At 29.8% G+C, this 23,542-nt stretch overlaps 1 pseudogene across 1 annotated transcript; it reads right to left on the bottom strand.

The window, feature by feature from the left end:
• Positions 1-10,154: 10,154 nt before the first annotated feature.
• On the bottom strand, positions 10,155-13,099 carry LOC150030461 (protein STICHEL pseudogene; annotated as a pseudogene). Its single transcript, XR_016526852.1, has one exon. The product of XR_016526852.1 is annotated as a protein STICHEL pseudogene (transcript).
• Between the last annotated feature and the right edge of the window lie 10,443 nt (positions 13,100-23,542).

The raw sequence follows: 23,542 nt of genomic DNA on the forward strand, positions 1-23,542 counted from the left end.
AGAAAATCATCAACAGTTCAATAGTTTTCCTAGTGTTGTATGTAGACGATATTCTACTCATTGGGAATGATGTAGGAGTACTGACTGCAGTTAAGAACTGGCTAATGACCCAATTTCAATAGAAAGATTTGGGAGAAACTCAGTTTGTTCTTAATATACAGATTTTTCGGGATCGTAAGAACAAAGTGCTAGCACTGTCTCAGACATCATACATTGACAAGATGTTATTCAAGTACTCAATGCAGAACTCCAGAAGGGGCCTACTGTCATTCAGGCATGGAGTTACTTTGTCTAAGGAGATGTGTCCTGATGAGATGGATCCCATATGCATCTGCCATTGGCAGTGATGTATGCGATACTCTGTATTAGACCAGACATCTGCTATGCTATGGGAATAGTCTGTAGGTATTAGTCTAACCCAGACAGGGTACGGGATCGCAGTCAAGAACATCCTTAAGTATCATCAGAGAACGAGGGACTACATGCTCGTGTATGAAACTAGGGATTTGATTCTTACTGGATACACAAATTCTGACTTTCAAACTGATAAGAACTCTAAGAATTCCACTTTAGGGTCAGTTTTTACTCTTAATGAAGGAGCAGTAGTGTGGCAAAGCACTAAGCAGGGGTGTATCGCTGAATCCATGATAGAGGCCAAGTATATAGAAGTTTGTGAAGCTGCTAAGGAGGTCGTTTGGCTTAGGAAGTTCCTGACATATCTGGAATTTGTTCTAGACATTCTCGGCCCATTATCCTCTATTGTCACAATAGTGGTGCATTGACGAACTCCAAGGAGCTTAGGAGTCACAAGCGCAACAAACATATAGAGCAGAAGTATCATCTCATCCGCAAGATAGTGCATCGAGAAGACGTGATAGTCATGAAGATCGCTTTGGAGTGCAACGTTGCTGGCCTATTTACGAAGGCTCTCACGGCTACAGTTTTTTAGGGTCACCTTCAGAGCATCGGTCTATGGGACTGCCCGCGGCTAGACTAGGGCAAGTAGGAGATATTTTGTACTGGGTCTTAGTGCCCTAGTTTAGTGTTTTGTACTAGTTATTTGTACATCTCACTCGCTTTAGGACAAGTGGGAGATTGTTGGGAATGATGCCCTAAACTCTTGTTGGGTCCTGTAGTTTGTAAACACAATTTTAAATAAACGCTTGTGATGTAGTAATATATGATATTTTCATCACTTTTGTCTATGGAACATTGAATGTTTTAATTGCTTTACCACAAACTAATAAACTAAGATCTCTGATTGTCTTTGTAACTTAAGTATGTATATGGAGACATACAGGTGGATCATGTCTTAAGTCATAACCAAAATGGTCTGTAGTATATGGATATAGGAGGGAAACCTTATCCTGGTAACGCTACGGATGCGACCCGCTTTGTAGAATAGTTACAAGTGTTGTGACTTGCTACAGATGGTCTGATCCTAATCATTCATGTGGAGACATACGAGTGGGGGTGTCCTATACAAAGGAGTGTGTATAAGACCGGACCACGAAGTGTTATAATCTCGTTATATAACGTCATTCATGACGGAGACTTCACTTCACTAGGATGACCATAGGTAACGTGACCTTAATCCTAAGTAAGTTGGGAACTCCTGCCTTCGAAGATGGTCCTTTCATTTGCATGGGTGCGAGTGGCCAGATCGCCGACTTAAACCTACCACTTTGGGGATTCGTCTGATTTGGGAGTTGGGAACTCTACTACACAAGATGAAATTCACTTATTCCCGGAAGCAAGGGTAAGTAGATAGATTGCTCCCTTAAGGACTGATTCTAAGGCTTGAACGATGTAGTGCCACACACCTTCTCATGGCCCGAGAGGTGTCCACACGTAGTAGGACTATGTTGTATTGTTCATTAGAGGGATCAATGATACATAAGAAGTTAGAAATAACTACAGGAGTAAAACGGTAAATTGGCCCAGCTGTACTTACGAATATCTGTGAAGGGTTATCGTAATGTTGATTGGTTATATCCGATGGACACAGAAATATATTTATAGTGAGAAGAGTGCAGTTTTTTATCTTTAGTGGAATACCTGGTAGTTAACGAATGGTGGATCTCATGACTAAAGAGTTTAGGCAGCTATTCACATACCGTTGGAGCTTCGAGTCATAGGTCCATAAGGTCCCCTTGGTAGCTCAATGGATTCAAGTTGAGAATCAGTTTTTGGGTCAATTTGAAGTGTTCAAATTGACAAGAGGGAGTTCGATTATATATGATATGATTGAACTAGTCAATTATATATGATATGGTTGACATAATGTATGAGATACATTAATTGAAAGAAAATGATATAAATATGATTTATATCTAGTGAAGGAGAAAAGACTATGATTCATATGTTGCATATTATGTAATATTAAACCATAGGTTATAAATATAATAAGATTATATTTATTTTTTAATTTAACAATTATGGGATAATTGTGCCGATTTTTTCTCCGTAACCGAATGAGTTAGTGGGAGGTTGCATTCAGTTTTCATAACTGAAGGATAAAATGAAAATGGTTTTCATTTTGCAAAGTATCAGACATTCGCTCATCAATTGTGTATACTGCCTATAGCATAGCAAACCGAGAGCATACACGATAGCTTAAAATTTCTAAACGATCGTATACACGCGTGCCTTTACCTAAACGATTGCATAGGATTTACTAAACAATCGTCTAGTGTTTTCTATGTGATCGCACACCCGAGTGTTTACTAAACGATCATCTATACGATCTCGCACCTTTTACTACACGATTGTGTACCTCTTCCTAAACGGTCAAGCATCGTCTATACGATAGACACCCGATTTCTCCCACTTGCTTGGTCGTTGTAAACGATCATCTCTTCCTCCTTCTCTCTACCAAATCCAACAGAGTCCATACCTCTTGGATTCTCACTCTGAGAATACCGAGGGTTCCGAGTGATGGTGTCTTCCCTTGCTGCCTTGTTCGTGAGGAGTCTGTTCGTGGGTAGACGACACCGTGATTTGGTGGATGATAGCTTGGACAATCTTAGCGAGAGTGAGAAGTGTAGTACGTTTGATGAGAGCGAGATTTCTGTGAAGAAGGGTTCTTCAACTGGTAGGTATCTTGTTCTCTTTGTTGTTTAAAGTTCAAAGCATGCCGTAATTTATTGTTAAATTCATATGTAGTCTATTTGATTGTGAATGCGGTAATTCTGTCACAATGAGTTTGGAACGATCTTACTTCTGCTTAGAGGTACTCTTTCATAAGAGTTTCTTCATTAATGCGAGTAAATCTTTTAAAAAAATAGTAAGTTAATGTTAGGCCAGGTTAGAATTCAAACTTCCACCACTTCCAGCCTAATTTAATAGATTAAAAACTCTTGATTTGATCTTTAAATTATTTGTTCTATTTCAATAAAGAATTTCTTTTTCTTTTGAAACTCAAGCTTCATGAATAAACGTATTTTTAAACCTAGTTATTTCGATTAACTTTTTGGCCTTTAATCTCAAATTAATTAATATTTTGACGATAATAAACTTGTTTTTATTTATTAACAATTTGAGGATTTTGAAGTGTCCATTGCATAGAGCTCGGACAATGATCCCAAAGCAATTTGGATCATTCAAATCAGAGTTCAAATGAAAAACTTATGGCCAAAACAAATTCAAAGGAAATCTTGATGCATTAATGATGTGGCAATGGTCGTGGCGAAGTCAAAGATCAAATGGATGATGTGGCACATGACACGTAGATAGTCAATGATCAACGTGCTGACATGGCAGATGGCATGGCAATTCCAATAGTCACATAGGATGATGTGGATGAGAAAGTGGGGGCACGTGGTCAAATATGATTGCGACATGTGGCGAGGTTATTAATAAAATATTAAAATAAATTTTATAATAGTAAAAAAGTAAACGGTCGCATATTTAAATTTTATTATTATTTTAATCGGACCAACAAGATGATGACACGTGGTAGTTTTATTTTTATTAATAATAAATGGGTAAACGGTCAAGTTTTATATTTTATTATTACTTTTAAAATCCAACCAATTAGAAGCTGATACATGGCAGTCCACCGCTAGTTCAATCTTTCTAGTTTAATTTGTAGCCCAAAAAAATTGAAAAATTCTGAAAATTTTCTTAAAAACTTTACAACCTCCTGAGATCTTATTCCAATTTTTTTGCGCAACTTTTTAGCTTCATTTTTTTAAAAGTTTTCATAGCCATTAGAGGGCTTTTACTTGTAAGAATTGTTATTATAAATTCTTTGATTTTAGATTTGTTCATCCACTTTTTGAGAGAATTCTTTCATCTTGTCCTTCATCTCCATATCATTGCAAGGGTTGCTTTTGATCTCAAAAAACATTATATGCACTTTATTTTTATATATTCTTATTTGTCTCTATCAAGGTTCAAAATATTAATGTCGATGGAAATATCAAGGTTCCGAATATCAATATCGATGAAAATTTTAGAAAACTTTATGAGATGGAAATTGTTATAGTTAGTTAATGAAATTTCGACTGTCGTTGAATTAGACTATAATTAACCATTTTTAATAATCATTTCTACAAAGTAAAACAACATTTAGATGTATATTATAAAATATTTGTATAAATGTGATGTGAGAGCAGAAATTAAAAAAAATAAAAAAATAACTACAAAATAAAACCAAACATTGGAAATGAATTACAAAATTAAAGGACGTAAAATATCTGCATATAAAATAATTGTAAATTATTTATTATAAAATAAAAAATCATAACATTAAACTAACATAACATAAGATAATAAGAATAGAAAAATCATAACCTTCCGAACTCACATTAATTGAAATGATATGAAAATTCATTAGAAAATATTTGTACGAAAATATGTGGTTTTTTTTAAAATAAAAATTTTATACGATAAAAAAGAAAAAACTAGTTACTTGCACTTTTCTTGAGATAACATAGCTAATTACTATATATATATATATATATATATATATAAATAAATGAAATATAAAATCTCGAAATTCGAAGAAATTTCGAGAAAATGAGAAAAAATTGAAAAATTTTCACAAAAATTTCGCCTATAAAAATCTCGAAAATTTGACCGAAATTTTGAACAAGGATTTCTACACATTTTTTGATTTGAAGCATTCAATAAGATCATTTGCAGGGTGGTATCATGGTTACTTGGAAAAAGTTTCACACTTTGGCAGAGAGTGGAGCACGTCTTTTTATAACTAGATCCCCTTGCTCAATTTATTTCTATTGGATCATTAATGTGAGTTAATCATTATCATACTACAATAATATCTTAATCACCTTTGTCATACATATTTAACACGCAATTTGACGTATCTATTTTTATGCGTACTTTTTTTTAAAGAAAAAAGACAAACAACTCATCTAATCTTTCCCAATCTAAAACTAGACAACCTATTTGAAAAGCTCACTACTCAAGTCTAAAACTAAAAGAAAAATAAATAAATAAAAGATCAAACTCTAGAATCATCTAATCTTTATCTTCACGTTTGATTCCCCACAAAGTCTACCAAAATATAAATAATTTGGATATCTAAAACAATTCAATGAAGATTTTCTTCGTTTAACTTCATACTTCTCCCTCTAATATTCTTCTTCTTCTTTGTAATATGAGTCATTTTTCTATTGTATTTTATTAACTATTGTACTATAACATCTTAGATGTTTTATATATATATATATATATATATATTGTATTTCAATGTTTATATTCTATTTTGTACTGTTGTTATTAACTTGTATGCTAAATATATCTATATCCTAGATTTTTTTAAGAAAAAGAAAATGTATCTTCAATGTATCAGTATCCTCGTTTTTTAGAAATATATATTAAAAAAATATATAAAAAATGGCATATCTTTAGACGAATCTGTATCTTAGTTTTTTTAGAAATTGACAAATCGTCGTATCTGACCGTATCCATATCATGTAACCGTATCTGTGTTTGTGCTTCATAACATTTACTTTTGAAGGAACTGATAAAAACTCCCTCCAAAAGTTTCGATAAAAGTTCACAGTCCTCAATTTTATTAGAAGGTATGTAATTATAATGTTGGTTTCATATATATATACACATGTATGCATTATATTGGAATGATGAAGTAGAGAAAATGGTGAATGAATGGTTAATCAGTTTAAGGGGATGGGGTTCTGATAATTTTGTAGAAGATTCTATTGAAGAATTGAGGGAAAAAATTATGACATTATTACAAGGTCTCTAGTTGGATATCATGTTAAATCAATTAAAAAACCGTGATGTTATTTGTTCATGAAACTATCTTTTGTCATTCCAAAAATTTAACATTTACAAGAGTTCCTTTTGAACAGATTATGACACATGCAAATTTAGGTCTAACAGATACATATATCAAACAGTTTACGTAGCTATTGGAATGGTCGATATCACACAATTTTTTGGGCCATAAAAAATAGAGTTTTAGGTACTTTTGAAAATTTATGGCATTTTTCTAGTGAAATAAATTTATGTTATTATTTAATAATCATCAATAGAAAATAATTAAATGATTATGACATGAGCTGATTTGGATCTTGCTAATGCATATATTAATAGAGATTTTTCTTTTGTGGATAAAGATGAAGGTCTTCTCAATCTTTTTATGGTGAGTTTAATAATTTATTTTAATGCATCTTTAATAAAATATTTATGGGTAGATTTTGTATCATACTTTGTTTATTTTTTGGGGGTAGATTCTTCTTCAATTGCAAAATCAAGGAGGAAAAGGTATATATGTATGTGTATTAACTTGTTAATTTATATTTTAATTTGAATTGTTTTAGGTAAATATATATCACTTCATATTGGTTTTTAGGGGATGGTGGACACCTCCATTATTTACTGACACTTTTGCTTTTGCAAAGTCTTCATTACAACATGCTTTAAGGAACAACACTCTTACACAGGCTCGTACCAATATCTCTCCTCATTATGATTTGGTATTAATATTTACCTTTTTTTTTCTCCTTCATACCATTTTTTTTTAAGAAACAAGGCCATATAAATGTTGGAAAAATAAAAGACCACGTAATCTTTATGTAACAACTCAAATTTGTACACATACACTATAGAAATTTAAATGTCGAATGTTAGTTAAGATTCAACATGTGAATGAATTCTAAGTTTAAGCCCATAAATTTAAAATTTAGCTCATAAATCTCATAAGACATTAAATAACGAAGATAATATTGATATGGAAATCAAACAAATTGCTAGCTAAGAAAAATATCTAGGAAATAAAACAATGACAATATAGTTAAAAAAAACACAAAAAAAAAAAACAAAACAAAACAACCACAGCAATTAAAGATTAGATGAAATGATAAAAACTATTAAAATATGAAGAAAGCTTAAAATAGTAATAATGATATTTAAAAAATAATAATAATTAAAAAAAAGAAGATAAATATGAAAGAAAGTCAATAAAAAAAAGAATAAAAGAATAAGACAAATATGAAGGAAAGTCGGTTAAGAAAGAAATGAAAAAAAAAAAAAAAAAAAAAAAAGAGACGGTGGAAGTAGCTTATATATAGGCATACATAGTTTTCTTGTTTTGAAAATAATTAGGTGGAGTACAACTTGAAGGAGATAGGGAAGTAAGTTATTTTCTTTCCCTTTTCTTCTTTAATTACTTTTAGTAAAATCCAACTTCTTTCAACATGTTTTTTTTTTAAGAAATCAATAAATATATATAGGGTTACAACTATTAAAATTTTTTTCACTTGACAAATTTGTTAATACTTGAATGTTACAACTTTATTTTCAATTCTTAGACTATAAATATGTTAATAAGTGATTTGTAAGATAAAACTTATCTAAGTTAAATAGTATTATGGTAGTAATATATACACACAACTTTCATAAGTTGTAGTACATTATTATTTGTAAGCTAAATTAAAATTTAAAATTTAATGATAAACAAACTTTTGATTTATAACGTACGCACTTAATATTATTCCTTTAATAAAAGTTTGGAGTTTTATTACTACTATTATATACTAGATATTGCTATATTTACTACTATTCCTTTTACTACACCTCCAATTACTACTAATACAATGTTAAATCTTAATTTTTTTTTAATTATTCTCCACCTGTCTCTTCTTCTTCTTCTTATTATTATTATTATGATGATTATTACTACTACTACTACTATTATTGTTATCATCATTTCACTATTACTGCTATTATTACTATTATTGTTATTATTATTATTATTCTTATTATTTCTATTATTGTTGTTATTATTATTATTCTGGTACTATTATTATTACTCTTATTATTATTACTAATACTAATATTATTATTGCTTTATTATTATTATTACTAGTACTATTATACCATTACTAGTACTACTACTATTATTATACTAATACTAGTAATATCATCATCTTCAGTATTAGTAATCTCATTGTTAAAGAATTAAGTGTAATTGCACTAATACTCTCAAGACTTAATGATTATAATTCTCAAGATAAATAAACCACATTCATCAAGTTCTTTAACATAATAGTCCTAACATTAGTTTTAATTATAAGTGTTTTACGAATTTTATAGGATCAAACCATAAGAAATAATAAGGAATAATTAGGATCGCAGTCGATGTAAGTAGTTTATCTCACCCTCTCTTTAAGTATTTTATGGTAGTGTACCTTTATTATGTTGCATAATTATGTTATTGTTATGTTGCATTATGTGTTTAAAACGCGTTTTGTCGACAAGGGACCCCATGCATTATATTTGTTCACGATGATAAAATAAGATTAAATTTTAATTAGATAAAGGTTATGTTTCTAGGGCTAGTAGGGCATGTATGGTTGCACCCCTCTAGACCCAATTCTATGTCAAGTTTATGCTAGGGACCAACAGGGTATGTATGGTTGTATCCCTCTGGTCCAATCTTACGTTTATGCTAATGGTTGATGTTGGATGCGACTCTGGCCCTACTGACTGCATGACCCGCTAATCATCAGATGGGTTAGTTTCTGCTTAAGTCCTCATCTTCCTACTAGGGCGGAGGAATTTACGTTGGAAGCATAACTGACCACCTCATGTTACTATATGTTTTTATGACATGTTGCACGTGATTGTACATTTGGTCACTACCTTAAGTGAGAACTACTTATTGGGTATATTATATACTCATCCTATTTTACAGACTTTGTAGGTAAGGACACAACATAGGTGGCAGGATCGGACGTCGCTCAAAGAGCCAACCATCAAACTCACTATTATGGCCATATATGCATTTTGTATCACTACGCTAATGTTTTATGGATCCCGGTGTTTTGTAAATTAAACTTTTTATATAGTTTTCTACCTAATTAAAAAAAATTTAGATATGTTCTGTTGAAATTTTTACCAAAACTCATCTCATGATAGAAAAGTCTAAGTATGCATGTCGCAGCGGTCGGACCTTAATATGTAAGGATCTAGTCGTTACAGTTTGGTATCAGAGCATTTGAGTCAAGTAGGCTCTACTACATTAGAAGAGTCGTGGTGTTTGATGGTTTAGCCTATTAAGTGATGCCCATAGTTATGCCAAATACGCTGGTAAGTGTATTTTCAAATAAGTAATTTAGCAAATAATTCAGTAAACATAGGTATGAGAAATAAATAAATAAAGAGGGATTGATTTCTTCCTTACAATGAAAGAATGTGTGTACCACATGTCACCACAACAAGCTCGAACCAGACGAGGCAGACCTCGAAATGAATCCACGAGGGATCAAAATCAAGGAAATGGACAAATGCCTTACATGTTACACCAGATGCACTACAAATACTAATACAGAATATGAGTAATGGAAATACAACCTCATCCACCACACCAATAACCAACGATACAAATGACTTGAAGATCATTCGAGAATTCAGGAAGTTCAATCCTTTAACATTTGATGGGTCATCTGTGGATCTAACTATAGTAGAGAATTGGATAACAGAAATAGAAACCATTTTCCGCCACATGAACATCCCAGAAGAACAGAAAGTAAATTGTGACACCTTCATGTTAAGAGGTGATGCAAAGTTCTGGTGGGAATCCACACAAAGAAAAATCAAAGGTTCAATCTCATGGCAGCAATTCAGTCAGGCTTTTTACAACAAGTATTGCAACTATTTTAAACAACAAAAAGAATCAAACCGAATCTGGTAACATGAATGCGAAAGCAAAGAAGCGGGACTGAGCTCACCAGTTCATTAACCAGAGACGTCGTTATCCTTTTCCCTAACAAACTCAACTGTTCCAACATAGTTTCAGCGTCTCTAAGTGAACCATCAGCATTCATAGCTATCAAGTCCAAAGCATCCAAATCAACATCAAGGTTTTCTTCTGCAGAAATTCTTTTCAGTCTTTCCACCATGTCACAATCTTTTATTTTGTTAAATAGGTACTTCTGACACCTTGATTGAATGGTACGGGGTACACTGTCAAGATCAGTAGTTATAAATATGAAGACAACACGTTGGGGAGGTTCTTCAAAAAATTTGAGAAATGCGAGCCATGCCTTCGAGGGCAACAGATGACACTCATCAATGAGAAAAACTTTGTATCTCAAGAAGGCAGAAGATTGCCCAGATGATAGCTTTTTTAATTGGTATCTAATTCTATCTATTCCCTTCTTGTTTGTTCCATCAACTTCCAAGAGATCCTTTTGTTTGCCAGCCATGAAATCAGTGCATTCTCTGCAGTACCCACATGGCTTATTTTCCTCAGGAGCCAAGCAATTCAATGCAGCAGCAAAAATCCTTGCTGCTGCTGTTTTTCCAGTACCCCGGGGACCTTGGAAAAGATAAACAGGAGCAATACGACCCCTTGAAATAGCATTTATAAGTGACTGCACCACTATATTCTGCCCTATAAGTTCATTGAAGAACATTGGCCTATACTTCTGACTGAAACTTCTAGTACTTTCTGGCGTACCTCCCTCCTCTACTTCCCCATTCAAAGCAACAATTTCTAGCCCTTCGTGGCTCCTACAACTAGATGACCATCTTCTTCCATCTAATCTACTCAAAGCCTCCAAATCAAGCTCCCCAAAGTTAGTAGACAATTCATCATCGCTCCTCCCAGTTCCAATTGACGAACCAACTCCCCCATCTGCACTGTTAGTAAGCAATGGGAGGACCCCTCGAGCACTCCCTGAAGCAAATCTTCGTTTACTGGAATTTATTGATTTGCGCCTAGAATAAATTGACTGACTACCAAACAAAATGCTACTTCCCTTCCTTCTCAAGGTATCAGAAAGTGAAGGAGAGCAACAGCTTCCACAAATTCCTCTATGCTTTGGTGTCCTCTTTGACCAATAGCACGGAATACCACAACCCTGACGACCAGGAAAATCTAACCGACCATCCACTTCGTCATCCGCATCATTAATCGAAGTTGTGGTGCCATCCCAAGACCCAACAGTACTTGGATTGCGATTAACATACCTATTATAAGAACTAGTAGATAATGCTGGGGTGCTATAAGAATAAGAAGAGTCCTCTTTTCGACTGTTTCTCAGTAACTTAGAAGACGGGTGGAAACTTTTGTGCTTCAGCTTCAATAGTAAAGGAGACGCCGCAGAATATCGTCTGAAATCCTCTGAATTAGAGTAATCTTCGGTATCATCAGACTGCTCGATCGAGTCATCCTGGCTGAAATTAATAGACAACGAAGGATGGCCCTCAAGCATTTTCCTACCCAGAAGAGGACCCTTTTGTTGATGTCTAGACAAAACATCTAAATGGGAACAATGCTTCTTACTCTTCTTCTTGAATGCAGAAGCCCGTTTGGCCGACGGTCCACTGTATGAAACGAGATTTGCATCACCGCACCTGAAAACCATTGAAGAACAGAGATCTCCCAAGTAGGTATCGCTCTTCGAGTCGCCTCCATTTCGAGCGTCACTCAAGCTACCATCAAGACTGACCCCTGGAACTGAGTAAGACCCATCGTTAGCATCGTCGTTGCCATCACGATCTTCGTTCTGAAGAGTTGCACTCTTTTCGCTTGATGATTTATGGCTCTTCCAGTTGTAGAGATATATCTTCTTGTCCTTAGGATTCCGATTTTCGTTTCGTAGAGGAACAATGGCGTCCAGTTGGGATTGACCACTATACCTCCTGGTTTCACATTCCAAGTTCTTGTTCAAAGAAGAAGACCCTCCGGCTCCGGCCGCTACTGCAGTTGCAGCAGCCATTACAGATCTAGAGGAGCTAAGCGGAGACTTCCAAGACGATGTAGTACCAGGATCCCTCAAAACACGAGCAGCCTTCCGGATTTGAGTAAGCTCCTTTTTCAAGTGGAGCTTACTAGGATCAGAAACTCGAACTTCCGCCATTACCACTCAGTTCGTTGAACTCGAAGCACAGATTAGCAGCAGAACGAACTCGGAACCATTTACAATGGCATGATCACTCTCACATTCTCACTTCATCAATCAAACATGTTAAGAAGTAGTAGAATAACAACAACAGAAGAAGAAAAGAATCAAACAAAAACAGAAACCAACACAAAATGCTTATACAAATAAGAATACGATCAGTAACCCAAATGATATACGGAAGAAAATAACTTGAAAATAACAGAGATCTGACAGAGATATACAAGAACAGAGAGAGTGGGAAGGAAAATGTTGCTCTGAGTTTTAGGGTTTTGAGCTTGGCGCTTCAAGAATGAGCCTCTGAACATAAATTTCGAGAAACTAAAAAAATTTGAAGAAATCGAAGATGGAAACTCCCTCCAAACACGGTGGGGTTGATTGATTTCTCTCTCTAGTTCTTTGTCTGCAACAATGGCGTTTGATTTGTGATTTAAGCCAAAATTTGAGTCAATAAAGAACTGCCATTTCCCTTTTTCCTTTGCCATCCGCCATTGATTTTGATTGATACAAAAAGGAGCAAAGTAGGGGGGAAATGAAAAAGGAGGAGAAACAATTTCAATTCAATTCAATTATTGATTTGACAAAGCAATAAAAGAAATCCCAAACCAAATTAAGATGTGAATTTAGGAATTGACCCTTTTAATTATATTATATGATTGGATTGGATCAAGAACATTGCACATTTCTATGTTGTAATTATTTCTAATTTCAGGATTTATTGGAATGCCCCATTTTCCTATTCTTTCCATCATTTTTGCAATCTTTCTTTTTTGGATCATAATAAATCATCACACTAAATTATGTTTGTGTAATTTAAAAATTACTTCAAAAGTTGATGAAGTTTGCTCAACTGTATATTAGACTCAAGACTTTTTTTTAGTATAATATAGGTAAAGAATCTAAATTACAAATCTCTTCGTATATTATGTCTAAATTTACTTTAATTTGTTTATACTTAAGAATTATAATCTCAAATGTTATAACTTCTCGTGTTTATTTCAACATATTATTAAATTCGTGATTAATGTAAAATTCTAACTCAAAATAGTTTTTTTTTTTTTTTGTTTTTTTATTTTAAATGTTACAATAGACAAAGGGTTCAAATAATGGCCATTAAAAAAAATGAGAATGTGTATGTGCCTATGATGATTTTTTTAATGTACATAGTAGTAAAACTATTTTAATTCATAATGAAAAGAGGTATATTAACCACTCATTATATGTATTCAAAAAAAAAAAGAAAAGAAAAAAAGAAACCTCTCATTTTATTATTTATCACCACAAAAATAAAGTTCAATGTCTTTTTTTTTTTCTTTTAAAGAATTGTAAATTCAGATTTCCAACTTTACGTAGTTCCTAAAAAGAAAAGTTTCCTACTTTACATATGAATTTATATATATGCATGTGTTTTTATTTATTGGTCTCTTTGCATGAGTTAGCGTAACAAGAATGAATTTCTCGATTTCACAAGACAATGTTAAAAAATTCAATTTTATTATCTTCAATAATATTTATTATTGAAGTTTGTACATTTATCAAATAACTCAATTTTCTCTTCTTTGTCTCTCCCTCCTTCCAATATTTTCAATGACTCTACCTATCAATCACCGACGACGACCAACTCTAGTGACAATCATCGTCACGCGACATGCTCTGACGACCATCTCCATGGCCAACTTCGACAACACCTAATGGCAGTAACTATTGTTGCCTCACTCTAGCGACATACTCTAATAACCACCTTCAGCGACTAAACTCAAACAACCACCTCCGAAAAAATCATTTCCAACAACCACCTCCGAAAAAATCATTTCCAACAACCACCTTTGATGTCCAACTGTGCACAACTACCACCTCTAACAATCAACTTCGACGATCACCTCTACTGACTAACTCCATCGAACATCTCCAACAACTCTAATGACCAACTCAATTGGCTATATACTCTTGAAAAAAAAAAATTGGCTGATGAAAGTATTTCCAAATACGAAATCAAAATTATTAGTTTATAGTATTTGATAGTTGTTGGGATATATGCCCTAAATTTGTTAGGGTTGATACCCTAAATCTTGTGAATCTTGTAGTTTGTAATTGTAATGTATAAACAATTTTATTTATTTGATAAAATATGAAATGTTTTATTCGACATTTAGTAGCATTAACCCACAAATCAATAACTAACATCCAAGGTTATCTTCTGTAGCTTAAATATGTATGTAGAGACATATAAGTAGATCATGTTTAAGTGATAGCGTAAATGGTCTGTAGTAGATGCATAAGGTTAGACACCTTATCCTAGTGACACTACGAATACGGTCCACTATTGGGGTAAACGATAATTTAACCCAGATGTAATTATGAGTGATTCGTGAAGGGTCAACTTACTGTTGATTGATTATATCCATAAACACAAAGATATATATGTAGTATGAAGAGTTTAATTAATGGAGTAACCTACAGTTAATGAATGTTGGTTAATTTAATTAAATAGTTTAATTAATTAATCACAAACCATTGGAGCTTCCAATCTATAGGTTCATTAGATGCTCTTGCTAGGGTAAAAATAAGAATAAATTAATTTTAGATTAATTTAAATTATTCAAATTAAATAATGAAATTAATTGTATCAGATGCTTATAAATGATTTATAATTAATACTATATATGAGAGAAATAAATATTAAAATATGATTCCAATATTATTTACATGAATGAGATTCGTATAAAACTATAAGTTAAATTCGTATGAATACGATTCATATTAAAACTATAGATCATATGAGAGAATAATGTATTTGAATGAGATTCAAATAGTAATAATAGGTTAAGTTTAATGTGAATGAGATTCATATAATATAGTATATGAGAGGAATACATTTGAATATTATTCAAATGTGACATTAATTATATATACAATATTTAGTTAATTGATATTAATTAATTGAATTAATCAATATTAATTTAATTTAATTAAATAAGATTTGATTTAATATTAAAATAAATATAAAAGTTAACTCTCTTGTAGTTAGCAAGGGAGTTAACATAAGATTGAGGGGAGTTATCTCCTTTCCCCTCTCACGTGTAACATAAAATTTTATGTCATATTCGTGACTCTGAATCTCAAGTATAAAGAGGCTGTTTCATATAGTTTGAAAAGTGCTTCAGTGACTGATGATGTTGAAAGTCGTGTATGGCTTTCTAAAGAAGACGAACAACAACTAGCGGCGAACAAGCATAAATGCAACTCTCATTTCATCATTTCTAGTTCAAATATCCCTTATTGCCTAGTTCAACCACGAACCATCAAAGGTAGTCGGCGAAGATGCGCAGCGATGAATAGTCCTGGGCCCGAGGTAGGTGCTTTGTTTGTGAGCCGGAAATTCGAAGATTAGTGATCCCATCGTAGAAGAAAAGTTCTTCTGCAAAAATTCTATCAAGCAATCCCTCTCTCATTTACTCTTTCCCTTACCAAAATCGAAAATCCCACAACTCCTTCGATTCTTATTTCAAAGAATAGCAAGGAAGACTTGGTGGTTGTGTATTTGTTAGTGTTTGTTTGAGGGAGAAATTCATTGTACGTTGAGTTCGTGAAGTGGGAGTTTCGAGAGGAAAACATTAAAAATTGTCTTCAAGGGTCAATTCCTCTAATCCATCTATTCCTCTGTACAACATGTTTATTTATACGTATATTTATCCTATACAATTCTATATGTTTCCTCTGTATTTTCACCATTCCCAAAACGAATTTCAAAAGCACACACGTTCACACACTTCACTTAGGAATTCGATTCTTTCAATAGTCGTCTTATATAGTAATTTAACATTAACAAAAATACTTTAAGCATATAGCTAAACCAAACAAACTTGTGTATAAAAACACTTTTGAGAAAATGTAACAAAATACATTTGTATTTTTATTTTAAATAGTTATTAAAAAAATGTTTAAATGCAAATGAATTTTTGAAAAACATTCCACCACCTATTCAAAAGCTCAACACCATCATCAATTTATCTAACTAATTTAGGACTTCCACATTCTCAACACCATCATACATGCATAATAAACTCTAACTTATAATTTGACATAGGATGCCATAAAAAGCCTTACGCCCTTTGATGACCTACTTTTTTTTATACATATTACACTCATATATTTCACTAATGTAAAAATATATTGTAATTTGATTGTTTGTAAGAATATTTTGTTTATCTCAAGTACAATGCTAATAGTTACCTCTAAAAAATTGTAAAATACATGTGAAAGTTTCAAGTCAATATCTCGATCGAATGTTAAAATTTTAGAAAGATATATGTGCAATTGAAGGGTTAAACAAAAATAACCACTTGAAAAACATACTCGTTCATATTATAAAAAATTGCACTATATACCCGTGATTTCATATATATAGATTTCCTAATTTTAGTATAGACTAAATAACTTTGCATCTCAACGAATATAATCTTTCCCTCTGAAAAAAATGTTAACTTCATATTTTAAAACTACTTTTGTGGAGGAATAAAAAATTATTAATTGGTAGAATTTTAAATGTTTTACCTTTTCAAGGAAAACCCCATTTCTCCACAAATGGTTTCTTTTGTGGTTCATTTGGAAGTAATTTAGTAAATATACAGCTGAAATTAGATCATTTATTCATTTATTTACTTCTATAATCGTCGTCCTTTTTTCTTTTTTTTTTTTTCCCTTTTTTTTCTTTTTTTTTTTTTTTTTGTGGAAACCGTCTTTTAATTATTATTATTATTGGATAAATTCCTTTTCTTTTTCATTCCCACTATTATAGGTAAACTACTTTAAAATAATTAATACACACACGCCAATAACTTTTAACTTATATGTACCTATTTCAATATTTCAATTATCTCAAAGTAAGAAATAATATTAATAATAATAACAACAATTACTTATCAAGTTCCATGTACCATGTACTACTTTAGTCAAACTATATAGATAAAAATCTATATTGATTTATTTATTTTAGTGAATGGTTATGAAATGTTTGGTCCACCTACTTCATAAATTGATTTTAAATAACTTAATTTTACCAATATTAATAGTATTTTACTATAAAATTTATACATTTATCAAATAATTTTATCTTTTCATCTTTCTCTCTTTTGTACACTCATCGAATAGCTTCATCTTCGTGGTAGTGTACTTTAAACACAAACTTCTTATCTCCAACATGTTAACCCTAAACTTTAGAACTCAGCCTAATACCCCAAGTAACCCTTATGAGGCCGTTTGTTTTTTTGGGAATGTAGATTACCAAAATCTTTAGATGTCTAAAATTATAGATAGCTAGAATTACAGAGGTTCGGGATTTTAAAGAGTCATGTTTGTTTCGTAGGAATATGTTTTATGGATGATTGAGAATTATTGATAATTGTGGTTGTTTTGTAGGATTTATACATGAGAATGTTTTAAATTTATGTAGTCTTCCAATAATGCTTATACGACTATTTAAGTAATTTTTTCATTAATTTAATATAATTCAAATATATATAACATGTTTTTTTTATTAATTTAAATTTATTTTTATATGTTATTTTTTTCAACAAATTTATCTTTATTAATTTAATATTTTGTTATATATCACAAATTAATATTGTCACGATATTATTCATCAATGCCAAGATACGATGATCCATATCTACAAATAATATAAATATATTTTTCATAAATAAGCTTCAAAACATTAACAATATGAATACTAAATTTACCTTCTAAATGTTTCAAAGAATAATAAAATTTTAGTTAAAAACTATCCTATCGATACTTTTTCAATAATGTATAAATATTAAAAATACGTAAATTAGTTCACAACAAATTTTTATAGAAGCTATTTTACAAAACAAAATAATAAAAATAGATAATCTAAATTGGCATGATATATATATTTATATATATATATATATATATATAATCTAATTACTAGGAAATAAAAAGTAAAAATTAAAAAATATAATTAGAAGAAAATGAAAATACACCATCTAAAAAAACTTAATCTAGTTTGAAACAAACTTGAATACAAAATCTAATATTTTAACAAAAACAAATCAAATCTTCATTCTATAATTGGATTTTCTGTCGAAACAATTTTAGATTTTATATATTTTGAAACAAATTTGAATAAAAAATATGATCTTTCAACAAAAAGAAAAAATCAATTTTTTTTTATTTCATCTTTGGAATTTTTGTCAAACAATTACATATTTTGAAAAAAACTTAAACACAAAATCTAATCTTAAAGAAAAACAAAAACAAAAAATAAAATCTTTTATCTTCATTCCATGGTTGGATTTTCGATCAAATAACCCCTTACTATTTTCAAAATGAGTGATTCCCAATTAATTAAACTTTTTTTTTTTTTTTTTTTTTTTTTTTTTTTTGGTAATATTACATCTTATGAGAGGGAAAATTTAAATCTATATAAAAAAACAAAAACAAAAAATCAAATCTTTTATCTTCATTCCATCGGTGGACTTTCGGTCAAATAACCCCTTATTATTTTTAAAAGTAGTGATTCTGAGTTAATTAAACATATTTTTCGTAATATTACATCTTACAAAAGTGAAAATTTAAATCTATATAATAAAATAACAAGATAAATGTTTAGTTCTATACACGCTACGCACATAGCACGCACACACAAACTTTACAAGCTTTTTTAAAGGTGGATCGAAGGAAATCAAATCACAAATCTCTTAATCGTTAATATATAGCGGATATCATTGAATTATGCTCGTTTTGATATATATATATATATATATATATATATATATATAAAGTTTGATTGATAGGAAAAGTTATCATATTATATCATGCTATTTTAAAAAGTTGCATAGTTGAACGATCATTTTTAGACTATTATGTTCAAACTCTAATTTCGTAATTTTAAATATTTCCTTTAATTCATTTTTAGATTGTTATTTATTGTTTTTATTTAATTCCTAAATTTACAGAGGGTGACGTGGAAGAATTATAATAATTTGTTTACTTTTAAGTTTGCTAAAGTAATATATTGTTGAAAATTTGCAGGTGTAGTGTAGAATATTTTATTTGTAAATATGTGATCTAAAATACTCAAAATAATTGGCAAGTGTTACTAACAAAAATGGTTGGAAAGTATAAAAAAACAAAAATAAAAAGGAGAACTTATTAATAGATTAATTGATAAAAAAATAATTATTTAACAATCAAATAATAATATTAATTAATATAAGTATTTGTAACATGAGTAGTTTATAATTAAAGTTATTGATGGCATAATTTGACGGGATCAATTTGATGAAATTATATAATTATGATGTATTAATTTATAAAACAATTATTAAATTCTAAATAATCAATGATAAACTAATTATAATTATTAAAAAATAAATTTATATTATATCAACTAACTACATAATTTTATTACATCGATTCTCTACAATTTATTGAAAAATAAGCCTAGGCATATATATGTATATATAAACTAATTTAGTATACTAAAATAAAAACTAAGTATATATTAAATTATTGGGAGATTTTCAAAATATATATATATATATATATATATTTCCACATAATAGCAAAATTTTAATCTTATTTGATAGAGGTGGATAGAAGTCTATCAAGAAATTGAAAGAAATCTATCCGTGTCTATTAGTTTTTTTTTTTTTTTTTGTTATTTTTGTAAATCACATTTTTTCTATTGGTAAAAATTTTCCTAAATTATTTATTTATATATATACCATAATATATAAATTTAATATAATTTTATAAAATATAAATTTATATTTCATATAATAATTAATTTAAATTTAATTAATTTTAATAATATATAAAATAAAAGAATAAAGATGAGAGAGTGTGTAGGAAGAAAATCTACTCTTTTTATGGGTATGATTCATGGGTGTAATAGATGCATGGAAATCGTTTATTATACCTAAAGCTATAAAACTTGTACCAAACAAGGGATGTTTATCTCTTATCTATTCTCACCCTTATTCCCATCTCGATTCCCTCAATTTAAATATCATTTTCACTTTTTTCTAATATATATATATATTTTTGTAATTAATTAAATAACACTTATTTAATTTGTTCAATTAAATATATTATCGTAAATTTGTAGGTGGGATAAAGAATATACTAATATGTGAAACATTTTCAAGATAATTAAAGTTTCAAAAGCAAGTGTTATTTACAAATATATTGTTGGAAAGTATGAAGAAAATATAACTTTGAGGTGAGTTGAGAATTCATTGTTGTGAATAAAGAGATACTTCTGCATTACCTATTTTTTAATATTTATCGTAATACAAGATTTTTTTTCCTTCTTGTTTGCACCTTATTAAAATTAATATTTATTATTGAAAAAATATTATTGAAGCTCTTTTTTTAGAATTATTAAGGGTGGTCTGATATAAGTATAAACCTTTGTTGGAAAAAGAAAAAAAAAAACAAAAACAAAAACAAAACTAGGGGTTTGTTTAATTTACTCTACAATTTTAAAGGAATATTATTGCATATTTATTATGTTTAAATATTCTTATATTTTTTTTTAAAAAAAGATTTGTATAATGTTTTTTTTTTTTAAATGAAATTTTGAAATAAAACTTATAATAGTTCCATAGTTTGAAAATCTACGAACATTATTCTATTTTTAAAATAGTTTGCAGAATATAGAAAGTTGCAATATTTCATTAAGTTTTGCCATCAATTTCTTTTATATATTACTAATGTTAATTTATGTATCAATACATAAACACAAAACTTATCTAAAATAAACAAACAAAAGATTGTTTAAATTAACATTTAGATTAAAAAAATGACTATTTTCAAATATAGCAAAATAAAAAATTTATTTATAAATATAACAAAATGTTACTATCTATTGATAATAAATACTAATAGACTATTATCATATATCATTGATAGATGTCTATCAGTGTCTATCACTATCTATCATAGATAGACAATGACATTTTGTTATATCTGAAAATATTTTCAACAGTTTTATCATTTAAAATAATTATACTAAAAAAATCAGGTTAATTATAAAAAATGTCCCTGAACTTTACACTTTATGTAAAAAAATGTTCCCGAAGTTTCAAATGTTTCATAACTATCCTTAAACTTTCAAAAAGAGTTCACAAAAATATCCTTGCCATTAGTTTTGGATGAAAATTGTTAAAATTTTGTTTAAAAAATACTTTAACTATTAGTATTTGAACAAAAACTGTTAATTCCACATGATAAAAATGGTTTTAAAAATTAAAAAAAATTAAAAAATGCTTCTACCAATCAATTTGTTTAAAGTTTTCTTATGTTTAAAAAGAACCAATTTAAAAATATTATATACATACTCTCATTTTTTTCCCCATATACGTACTATCATATTTCTCTTAATTTTCCAATTATTATCTTACACCAATTTTCTCAACAACAAAAACATACCAAAACGTTGCGATGTTGAAAGCCTCCTCACGAAGCGCCTTGGAGAGCAATTTGAAAGGAATATCTCTTCATGCACGCGTATCAAATAGAGAGTGTTGTGGCGCCGCAAAGCAGCACTGCGACACTTCTGTGAATGATACGAGGTACAAGTGTCATAGCATTTAAGCAACGTCGTGCCTCCCTTGCTCGACTTCACCATTTTGCCTCCGTTGCTTGCTAATTGCTCCATTTAGGTCCAAATTGCATCTGAAATGTTCTGATAACTTCTTTTGCTTGATAACCTATCTAATAACTAAAATAAATATTAAATTCCTAAGAACCAACATGATTTAGGCTGATATTTTTTTTTAATTTGACTATTTATCGTTTTGGTATGTTTCAAGTGGAAATTTTGATTTTGGAATTTTGTGAAATTTTGTGGTATTTTATGTTTTAACTCAAAACTTTTGTTTTTATTTTAGTTGTTTAGAAAATTGGTAAGCTAAGAATTGAAAAATTAAGAGAAATATGAGAATAAACATATGAATAAAATGAGGATATTTATATAATTTATTTTAAAATTGGTTCCTTTCAAACTTAAGAAAACCTCAAACAAATTGATCACCATCTTTTAGTTTTTTTTTTTTAAAAAAAAAAATTAAGTCATTTTTGTCAAGAGGAATTAATCGTTTTTGTTCAAATACTATCAGTTGATGTATTTTTTAATTTTTATTAAGTCAAGGTTAATTTTTAAACATTTTAAAAATTCAAGGGTATTTTTTAAACAAAATTTAACGATTTCCATCCAAAACTAACATAAATGACATGTTTAAACTCTTTCTGAAAATTTAAGGATATTTTTTAAACTTTTGAAACTTCAAGGATATTTTTAACACAAAATATAAAATTCATGGACATTTTTTATAATTTAACCAAAAAAATTACAATACAATAGTCATATGTGCAATCCACGTTAATATTTCTAGATAATCAAAATTGTCGATATTTTTTTAAGAGAGAAATTGAATATAATTTAAAATTATTCATTACAAAATTTATATATTTAGAAAATAATAACAATAGAGTGTTATAGTATTATTTATCTAAACAAATAAAAGAAAAATTAGGAAAATGCACGTTTGTTTTTCAGGAGGTGTTTCAGCACTCAACTTTAAGGAGATGGAGTGGATAATAGTTCACCGCACGTTTGGGACTCCAATTATAGTAGTTGGTATTTCCAACTATTATAATATATTGTAACTTACAATTAACTACAGTATTACTATTTCAAATTCTTATTCATTACCGTGTTTACTATTTCTTACTAATTATTTTCTTCCTTTTTGTTACTGTATTTTTTACTAAAATAATATGCACCCTAAACACAAACTATTTTAACTCAAACTAAAATAGTACGCATCTTAAATACAGACTATTATAATCCACAAACTAGAATAAACACAAATCATAATAACCAACTCACCGTCATCCTAAACACCTAAATTAGTGTACTAATGCAAAACCCTTTCTAACTATAGAATGTCATTATTGCCAGTTTATACTAGTGCTTATCATTGACTGATTTTAATTTCCTTCCTTGATTAAACACACCATCAAATTAAGATCACAAAATTGTCTTAGTTTTTTGTGACATTTTTAAAGTATGCAATCAAAGAGGGTAAAAGGTGACCCATACATAG

Source organism: Benincasa hispida, unplaced genomic scaffold (assembly GCF_027475165.1).
Source record: "Benincasa hispida cultivar pf3 unplaced genomic scaffold, pf3_genome.v1.1 HicScf199, whole genome shotgun sequence".
Taxonomy (NCBI): Eukaryota; Viridiplantae; Streptophyta; class Magnoliopsida; order Cucurbitales; family Cucurbitaceae; genus Benincasa; species Benincasa hispida.